The following is a 7,540-nucleotide window of genomic DNA, read 5'->3' as shown; positions in this document are numbered from 1 at the left end:
GTGACAGAAGTTAAACACTTTCTTTTTTATTTAACCCTTAACTATGCAAGTCTTATTTACAATGACGGCCTAGGAACAGTGGGTTAACTGCCTTGTTCAGGGGCAGAACGACAGATTTTGACCTTGTCAGCGCGGGGATTCAGTCTATGGATAGAACTCCTCGGAGACAATGCCCGTACCCCTAAAGATGTGGATGTTATATCAGCTGTCTGTCATGCCCGCTGGGCATATGGAACGTCATAATAGCAGAACATGCAGACTTGTGTCCTGTTTCCAAAACACACTGAAATGAATGACCAATTAGCTGACACAAGTCACTCTTAATTGTGCCTCAGTCTGCTTGTGGCATAATGGGAATGTAACAATGGCCGGAGTGTTTGTCTGCCCTTCTCCTGTGGTATCCAAAAATTTGGAACTTTTTTGGAGCATTTGAAGCTGCTTTCATGTATAATGTGTCTTGGATCCCCAAGGCAGGCAGAATAATGCCTCTAGCGTTGTTTTCCAATTGGTTCGAGTGTCAAGTGGATTCTAATACTCCTCCTTCCCTTTCTTTTGATATATTTCCAATGGTTGGTTATTGTTTTATTTCATTATTTCATCATCTCATGAAATAAATGCAGTAAAACACACTTTGTTTGTACAGGACTTGAAGTATTATCAAGCAAACATTAATAGGTTTACAACCCAGACAGAACTATGTCCTGATTTGAGCTTTCGCAACTTCAATTCCTACGTTCCACAAAGCCCGAGGAAGTTATAATAGGGTGGTAGATGCATAGAAGTAGAATGAATAGAACAGGCTTGGGAGCTCTTTTTTTACCTTTATTTAACTAGGTAAGTCAGTTAAGAACAAATTCTTATTTACAATGATGGCCTAGGAACAGTGTGTGCCCCTGCCTTGTTCAGGGGCAGAATGACAGATTTTTACCTTGTCGGCACAGTGATGCGATCTAGCAACCTTTCGGTTACTGGCCCAACGCTCGAACCACACGGCTACCTGCCGCCTCTAATGCTGATAATTTGACTGGTGAAATCATGGGTACACTCCCAATGGCTGTATTGCGATGCAATAATTTCCATGGTAATTTGGAATGTTAAATAAAATGTCGCCATGATAATGTAGAATTTTCATTCAAATGATGCTAACTTATGTGGCTCATGCAGTGGAATGTATTTGTTGTAATGTCAGTTGAGTTGACTCAACAAATTACAGCACAGATTGAAGGGTACACTTCCTGCGTTTACTTCCTGCCATGGGTCTAGGTCAAAAATATACAGGTTAAGGCAACATCGTCACAAATCTGGGACCAGCGCCGTTGCTAACTAGCATAGCCATTGTTACAAAGAGTTATGGGATATTAGAATCCCGTTGTCTTAACCTTTGTCATCTTCAACCTATGGGAACACTCAAATGGCTGCCAGTCCACCCATTATGCCATTATTGACTCGAACGGAGATTCATTCTATTTCTATGGGTAGATGTGTCGGTAAAATTGGGTCACCAACAGAAGACAAAAACAGAAAAATTCCAGCCTAGTTCAGAATTGGGAAAACTTCACACTTCAATGAACCTGTGAAAGAGCTAGGCAAAACAAATGCTGTGCAGGGGCCTGTGCTGCTCGTAGAGGGAGGACGCCCTAATCTCTCTTTTGTCCCGGGCCAGGTAGGGGTCTCGCTTTGGGGATGAAGTTCCCCTTGAAGTGGAGTGAAGCAGGGTGGGCATAATGAAGTGTGATGGGACACCCACCAGCCTCCCCTCCCAACCCCCTCCACCACCACCACCTCTCACCCCGTCCCATACAGCACCAGCCCCTGCCATTATTTCCCCTTACGTCCTTCCTGGGTCTGTGGAGAAGCCAACAGATGTTGGCTGGTGTGAAAGGACCCTTGAGCTCATAAACTAGCCGCCGGGATTTGGAGGGGACGGGATCAAAGGGAGGCCTACTTGATCACCTCTACATACACATATATTCGGACAAATCTTCACGCTCAGCATGTAGACAAATGAGTGCACGCATGTATTCATACTTGGATTGCATTTCCATTGTCCACATACCCACACATTCACTAACGTGCACACAAGGGCAAATGTGTACACAAATGCAAACATGATTGCACGCACAAATTGACAGACTCATATGGACACAGGCACATATGGACACAGGCACAAGATGGGTCTGTCTTATGTAATTTTTTTCAGTGTAATAATGGAAGAATTCACCAATGGATCTAGGTGAGGAGACAGATAAAATATGCAGACAGAGGAAACTAATTTGGCGCCCAGCAGTGTTGAGCGACAGCTCCACTTCTGTCCCTTTTCCCAGATTTACAGGGCAGAACGGAGAATCAAGCACACAGGTAGTAATTGTCTGAATCTTCGTTGAGTTTGACAAATCCAGGTTATGCAACAGAGTGCTGCTTGCAATGCCTGGTGACAATTAAAATAGCAAGCAGAGAGGTAATCTGCCAAAGTACTCAGGCAACCTTGCCTGACAAACATGACAGGAGCAAAATGTGGCAGCATAACGGTCCTTCCCCAGATATCTGTTAGGCACCGACTGCTCAGCTTTTCTTTCCTGGATGAATATGCATTTAGGCCAAATGTAAAGGAAGTGGAATCGGTGGATGTGCCAAGTGCCGACATTTATTCTCTGATATTCCAGTGGCGGCGGTTGCGCCTCTCTGTCTGACAGTGTGGGCCTTTCATCCATAGGAGATGTCCCTGCTAGTCCTCCCAGAATGTCACCTCAGCAACATCACCACCGCTTTCATCCACTAGGAACAGGAAGTGTTTTTTATGACTGTTTCCTGGATGTTACACTTCATTGTTTACTCTCCTTGAGTAGTGATAAACTCACTGGAATTTCTGTGGTCAGCTAGATTTTGTTATTACAGTTTACTAATTAAAGCACTACAAAAAAAGAGAATAAGAGCTTTGTCATTAAACAAACCTCTTTCTGTCTGTGGCTTTTGTTTTTTGGGGGGATGAGAAGTGAGCATGTTGGGTATTCCGCCATCACTTTCAACTGGCTCATGGAGGACAAGTGACACTCACAGACGCAGGGGAATATCTCTTGCAGTCCAAAATAGCCTTCACTCATACCCCCAAAGAGGCACATCACATACATCTCTCTCAAGATTTTGTTTGAACATTTAGTTACATGGCTCAAATCACCAGAAAAAGTCCAGCCGTGCATTTGACTTGAGTACACTGAAAGTTCATAATATCAGTGAGTTTTGGGGGACAGTTAATACAACATGAGGTTTGTATTCACTCACTTAAAGAGGACAGACTAGTCCTAAAAACCCGATAGAGGTTATTCAATCTCACAACAGTCACAGGTTCAGGCAGAATTACATATCAAATGCATTACTATTCCCGAGAATGTAAGCTGTCTGCCTGAGCAATTGTGCGAATTTTGACGTTATCTGAGGCCCAGAGATCTGTCTGCCGGGGTGTTTAGTATTCTACACCACTTGCTTGGAGCCTGAAGGACCAATGATGTTAGATTTAATTCTATCTAGCAAAAATGCTGAATCATTGCTCATCCATTTTACAAGACTCACAAACATAACATGATTAAAGTAGAGGAATCCAGATGTAGGCTAATGTTCTTACCTCATGGTCTATGTTTTTCTTTTGGATCTTAAGCCCCGTCTATACCTGCTGCTCACATGCGTCCTTCGTCCTGATTACAATCAGATCAGAATGTGTCTTTTAATTGTCTACACCGGTTGACACAATCAGAATGTGGACAAGATCAGGACATCAGGCGTATGTTAGCTCCAGGTGTAAACGGGCTCGTGATGAATGTTTTATTTGCTTTGGAGAATATTGATGAGCACCACATCTAGCAAAAGTAGTTTAATTAGAAAAGCACCAGGAGTACTCGTGTGATTTCATTTCAACAGGGACTCTTCAAAATGTCAACGTCAAAAAGGTAGGCCTAGTAGTAGAGTTAAAGGTAGTCATACATTTAATGGAAAGTGACGAGGAAAGTTAGAAAAGGGATCCAGAACTTTCTCCTGAATAATCACATGGAGGTGATGTGCAGTGTTTTGTAGTGAGGGGCAATCTCAGCCTTTTTGAAGAGCTCTATATCCATTCAGAAATTCTCTTCGACAAGCAGATATTCTTTGCGTAAATCAGCACTCGCATGAATAGGAATCTGCTGTAAAAGCGTCAAAATTGATAAATGACATATCAATAATAGTAAAGATTTACCATAATGTAGGCAAAGCTGACAACAATATGTGAGAGGGGAACCACTTCACTGGTTACCTTGCAAAGCAACTTTTGGGCTCCCTTCTGTAAAACATGCTGATAAGCAATTGCAAATGAATCTCAATGAATGTTGTCAATCCTGCTGATGCTTTTTGCTTTACTAAAATACATACTGCATATATATGGTTTGGCCATGGACATTTGCCTTGCACAATGACACAGCATATTTAAACAATGGCATAGATGGACTTTCTGACCACAGGCTGGAAAGCAGAAGAACAACTACAGTTAATCACGTCAACAGAGTCTGTGGAAAGTACAAGGGTCTCAGAGATTAGGGGTGTCTGGCTATGATATAATCACTAGCATCCCTGTTACTTAGTCTGTTAACATGTCACGTCCCATGTTTTAGACAAAACTGTGTCAGACTATGGCAAAAGGAGCATTTTGGAGCATACTACAGCATGTATTTAATTAACATGGGCAGTGTAAGTCAGGACAACTTCATGGCAAAGGGTTCAAGTAGTATTACTGTATATATCTTGCCTAAACTGCTGAGAAATACCCCTGTACAGGCAACAATGAACTCAACCAAAATAGAGACGCCCGCTTCTCATATGTCTTTACCAGACTAATCTATGTCTGAGTTGATTTGAGCTGAGGGGGACTTGTTAATGTCACTAAAAAGGCCTCTGGCGACCCTTAGTGGCAAAACCATACTTCTGTAACTGTCATTACATTGTCATGAGGTCAGTTTGGTTAAAAACTGACCAACCAAGCTGATGAAAACACTGCTTCTAATGCATTTTCTTCATGTAAAATAAGTTTGACACTGAACAATGCAATTATTAATCTATGAATATGATTCGCTTCAGAAATTGTGTGAATAATGTTGCTGCACAGCTTCAAGAAAAATAATTTTATTTCTTTATAAATCCACATATTTTACCTATGAAAGCATACAATTCCATCTCACGTATTTTTTTCTTATTGTTGTTTCATAATTCAAAGGAAATATGGGTATCGAATCAGAGAAAATTGAAGGTATATCTCACATACAAATACGTACACAGTCAACAGTAAGGGGAACATTGTATTTGATCTGTGTCCATCTTTTCAATTGGAAAGTGTTATACAATAGGGTCAGTTTCTTGTGTCAGAATGAAACTTAACTCACCATTTCACCATCAAACCAAAATGCAATACTTGTGCTGTAAGTTCATGTAATCAAACCAAACCAGATCCAGGTTCTTATTTTGACCTCATCTTGAGAGCCCATGTTTTTATTCCAAGTTGGGATATCCATGGCCAAATAATATGATATTTTTTTCACCATCATCCAAAATTGATGTATTTGATCTCTTAATTGATGAATATACTATTCAATTGTCCATATAGACAGAGAGCGAGAGAGATGGGGGGGGTAGAGAAAGAGAGAGCGAGAGAGGATTATAAAGATTATAAAGTGCCCTAGAGATCAAAGAACAACCGTTTGATATTGGTGCATCGACGCGACATCGCTGTGTGCTAACACTTCCAAGGCCCTCGGGGAGGAAAACAAAACACTGTATCGCCTTTTCCTCTTACTGTATTCCTTTGGCAAATGACCGATCGTTAAGGGAGAGTGGAGCTTTATTATGGAACCCACAACACATCATCAAAACCATCCAAGGGTGTTCCTCTGTAGTAGGCAATTTCAATGGGAATCCCAAAAAGTATTCCGAAAGGAATGTTAGGCGTCTGAGTTAAGGTCAATTCATTCCTCACGCATTAAAAGAAGCCCCAGGTTTTGGAATACATTTCCCTCCACTCCACAGGGCTGGATTACGTCCCAGTTCCAGATAGAATTGCATAAGTGACAGAGCACAGCGATTCCATGGCATCCACCCCATCTCTACTCCCAATGCTGTTCTTGGCTTCATATTTATTATTTTGTGTTTTTCCAACTTCCTTGAACCAGGGGGACTTCACCTGGAGGAGAGAATTAGAGTAAATGTCATTAAGTAGTGACAACCTGCTGTCTACTAGAAAATCTAATGCAATAGAAAAACAATTACATCCATCAGAATGTTGGTAAAACATGACATTTCAGGAAAGTTCAGTGAAAATATACTATTTGTGGTCTACTTGTCCCTTCTTCCCTTCTCATTCGTCCTTTAAAGCAGACTTGCGTAACATCATCATTTACCCATCTCCATGTAGAACTTTAATATAGCATTCAAATGTATAGCTCTCTGTCCCCAAACTCACCTTTCCATTCTCCACCCCTCCACCTCAGAGGACGAGCATGGGTGATGTGCAAATCTGGAAGAGACAGGACACAGGAATCAGTGCACGAACCTCTCACCTGAGCTAAGAATACCTGGAAAGTTTCCATATGTCTTACCTGACCCAAGGGGGTACAAGTCTGTAGATATGAATATCACATCTGGCTAGGTGGCTGTACCTACCAGTTCCTTTTAGACAGTGAAGAGACACAGGAAAGTAAGGAGGGTAAGATGGTGTGCTAGAATAGTATGGGCCAGATCCAAACCTACTCCAGAACTGGGATATCTGTATGAACAGAAGGCAATGGCAATAACCGCTAGATCTTCACAGGCCACACAACTACCAGTATTTGACAGTGTCTTACACATATGTCTTGTTCAAAATGAGATGATAAAAGACCGCCTCAGACCACCACAAAGCTTCACTAAGAACCTGGTTCGCTGACTGATTTGGAAAGTCGTTTTCTTCCATACAAAGCAATGCTAATGCTAATAAATCCGACAAGGTAATTATTTTCAGAGGGTTGATATGCTACGGTATGGAGACGGCCCAATTATGTAATGCACACATACTTCCATTCATAGCATGGCTGCTTGTGCCGCAGTCTAAGGGGGAAAGGGACTGCTCCTCTCCTGGTAGCACAGACGGGGTGGAGGTAGAAAGGAGGGAGGTTGCGTACTACTTTTAGCAGTGCCCCACCAATGGTGAGTATCTGCTGATCACGTCTCCCGCTGACACCTCATCCCCTCTCAGATCCCCCCCCCCTCTTCCTACACTTCTTTGTTAGAACAAGCTCTGAATCTGCACCTCCTTACCTGTTTCTCTCCTGTGCTGCTTTATTTTCTCTCTCACTGTCTCTGTATCTCCTTTCACTCTCTTCTCCATCCCTACCTCTTTCTCTCACTCTCTTTCTTTCAAGCCCTCCATCTCTTTCTCCCTCTGTACACCACGTCTTCTCTCATCAATCTCTCTATCTTCATCTTTGTCCTCCTTGACTCTGTTGATCTTTCTTTCTTTTTTGCCCTTCCCCTACATCTGTATCTCTCT

Source organism: Salvelinus namaycush, chromosome 34, assembly GCF_016432855.1.
Source record: "Salvelinus namaycush isolate Seneca chromosome 34, SaNama_1.0, whole genome shotgun sequence".
In the NCBI taxonomy this organism is placed as follows: Eukaryota; Metazoa; Chordata; class Actinopteri; order Salmoniformes; family Salmonidae; genus Salvelinus; species Salvelinus namaycush.
The sequence above is the reverse complement of the archived record's forward strand: the minus strand, read 5'-3'. Positions refer to the sequence as shown.